This window comes from Echinops telfairi, unplaced genomic scaffold (assembly GCF_000313985.2).
Source record: "Echinops telfairi isolate 266 unplaced genomic scaffold, ASM31398v2 ScPeMD7_17;HRSCAF=63, whole genome shotgun sequence".
In the NCBI taxonomy this organism is placed as follows: Eukaryota; Metazoa; Chordata; class Mammalia; order Afrosoricida; family Tenrecidae; genus Echinops; species Echinops telfairi.
The window spans coordinates 4581468-4584641 of record NW_022103914.1 but is presented as its reverse complement, the minus strand read 5'-3'; positions in this window follow the sequence as shown (position 1 = coordinate 4584641).

Genomic DNA, 3174 nt, shown 5'->3' with positions numbered 1-3174 from the left:
AGTATATATTTATTGTCAATTCAGCTAAGTGTTACAACGAAACTTGGAATATGCTCTGAAATTTTTTTTTAAGGAAAAGGGGAAGACTTTAGCGCAACGGCAGTGCGATTGGTTTGGGAAATAAGTCAAAACAAGCTGGACCAGACTGCTTCCTCACCGCAGAGCGCATGTTTGGTGCATACCTATCCAGCAGGGTCCTCTTCGCAGTCGAGAAAGGGTGGGAAATCACCTGTGCACGCCACACTCCTCCTCCGAGTCTCCCCAGATGCAGTTCTGCTCTGGTCCTATAGATGGCTGACTCCACCTAACCAACTTCAAAGTCGAATGATGAGAGATGCCTAAATTTTCTGTCTAACGTGAATTAGATGCCTTGGCATTACAAACACAAACAATTATCTGTCCATTTACTCTCTCTCTCTCTCTGGTTGGCTCGTCAGCGTCTAGTTACTGAGCACCGCACTTAAGAACCCGCGCTAAATGAGCAAGCCGTGGCACTCCTAAAGAGTAATCCAACGGGCTAGTTGGCATGAGAGCCCAAGAGCAACCCCAGCATAAAGGAAAGTCACTTCGTGCATACGTTTACAGGGGCTCACTGCTGTGCAGTTTTCAGTCGGAGGTACTTGTCTTTGTGAAAGCTGCTACTCTGACAACGCCATCTGCAGTGGAAGGGAAGCTATCAGTCGTGGCATGCACACCAGTGCTCGGTTGTCTGCCTGTGGCACGCAGGCTTTAAATTGTGCAAAATCAGCAATGAGACTTTTCAGGAATGGTGCACTAGTCTAAACTTACATGCCCATCGTGACTAAAATTCATCACTAGCAACGCTGTGAGTTAACCATGTATTTGAGATCCCCAGGAACAGACGTCATGTTCTCACTGTCGTGCAGTGATGCCACTGAGAGAATAGTGCTTCTGAGCATGGTGCTTTTTCTACTTGAAAGATACTTTTTGCTTTATTTTTTATTGAGATGATTATATTTGCACTAATGACTTTCTGGAGAAAATATTACAGGTACATTTTTTCTATAGATATTTATTAAGCTTGGAATCTGGGAGCCCAGTGTTTTCTCTGCACAGCTAGGAAACTTGATGAAGAACATCAAGGAATCTTGAGTCCCTGAGGACCATTAACTGCACTGGTGTCTGCCTTCTCTACAGTGAGGCTGGAGACGTTACTTATTCCTGATGTTGCATTGTGAATTCCATGAAGACTTAGCTGCTGCACCTGTAAGAGTGTTAGCCATGCAAGTTTTTGTCACTTAGAATATGACAACGAAGCCAAGACAGCGACTTTAAAACCTTGAGATTTCAAGGCTAGAATTCTGCAGGGAACAGAAGAGTCTGAAATGGCTGAACTGTTGTTATCCTGGGACCGGCTCTGCCCTTCGTGTTCGCAAAGACAAAACCAGTTCACTGTGATCGAGACTGAGCGAGCTGCAGCCGTGGCAGAAGCGAGGGGACACGGGACAGAGGGAGAGGCGTGGAGAGCTGCCGATTGAGGAATAGTAGATTGGAGTCCCCTTCTGACTCAAAGAGGGTCACGTGCTTGGGAGAAAAATAAAGACTACCTCAGTTCAGACTTGGGTTCGTTTTGATCATATGAGAATTAACCAAAATATCGAATGAAGTTGTCTCAGGTTTTCAAGAACAGAATTTACAGGAAGGAAGCAAAAGCCATGTCAGTAGCTTCGCACTGACAGCTTTAAGGAAACTGGCAAGCCGCTAGGTAGTCTTAACATAGAACCCTCCAGAATTCTCCTGAAAGACATCATTTTCTGTCTTAAATAGAACCCTTACATTTTTTCCTATTGGATACTTATTTTTGTTCTGACCAGTGAAAATGTTATAAATTTTGCTTAAAATTCCTTCTCAGCCTAATATGTTGGCTTAGGCTTTATGATACATAAAGTTGAAATATAAATTTGTGAGGTTGAATAGTTTTAGGAAGATACATGAATAACTATATCAGCATATTCCATAAAATTATATCACTGTTATCTGCAATATTAGAAGCTTTGCTGATTGAGCCCCAAAGACTCAAGTTCCTTATTTGTAAAATGATTAAACAATTTCTCAGAATTGTCCCGGGTCTACTCTGGACAGATCCTCACCCAGAAGGCTAGGCCACTGCTGCCCGAGTCCTACCCCTGCAGTGGGCCAGCTTGCATGTTGGGCTCAGGGCCTTGGCACCAGCCAGCCATGTCCTGGGCACTGAGTGGCAAAGAAGAGCTGTGTCTGAGGGTGGTTGGCTCAGCCTGGCAAGAGAAGGTGGACTTCAAAGACCCATTTCACAGTGGACTCCAGTCACCCGTGCCATGTCCTTGTAGCCCAGGGGCATAACGGCCTTAAAATAACAGCTGTGCTGCTCACTCGGAAGAAAGAACTTGCCTGAAAGTTTTATGTTTGTTTGTTTTTAACTTTGGGTCAGCTTGGGGAGGAAGGGGTGAATTATTTTATGTTTACAGTAAAAAAAAAAGATTTAAAGTTTAACCTTTATTTATGTTATTGAGCTTTAAGTGTAATATATTCCCTAGAAAAAGACTACTTTAATAAAAATGGAAACTGATGTGCATCTTGTCCTTACTTAACACCATCCGTTTAAAAAAAATCTGAATGAGGGATACAAACACAAACATGCTCTGTTTTGGGGGAATGTTGTTGTTAGATGTTGTTCAGTCAATTCTGACTCACAGCGACCCTCTGTACAATGGTTGTGCCATCGTCACAACAGCTTGTTAGATTCGAGCCCTTTGCTACAGCCATGGTGTCAATACATTGCCATGAGAATCTTCCTCATTTTCACCAACCTTCTGCTTCGTGCAGCATCATGTCCTTTTCCAGCATGTCCAAAGTACGGGAGATAAAAACTCGCCATCTTTCCTTCTAAGGAGCATTCTGGCTGTACTTCTTCCAAGACAGATTTGTTTGTTCTCTGGGCAGTCCATGGTGCCACTTTCAGTATTCTTCATCAGTACCATAATTCAAAGGCGTCATTTTTCTTCATTCCTCCCTATTCATCGTCCAACTTTCACATGATTGAATGAGTTGGGTCAGGTACACCTTGTCCCTCAAGGCAACATCCTTGCATCTCAAGTCCAGTCTGCAATTTTCTTAGAACGTCATTATAATAACTCTTCATGATTATCTGTGCCTTTAGAGCAGGTATCCTCAAAC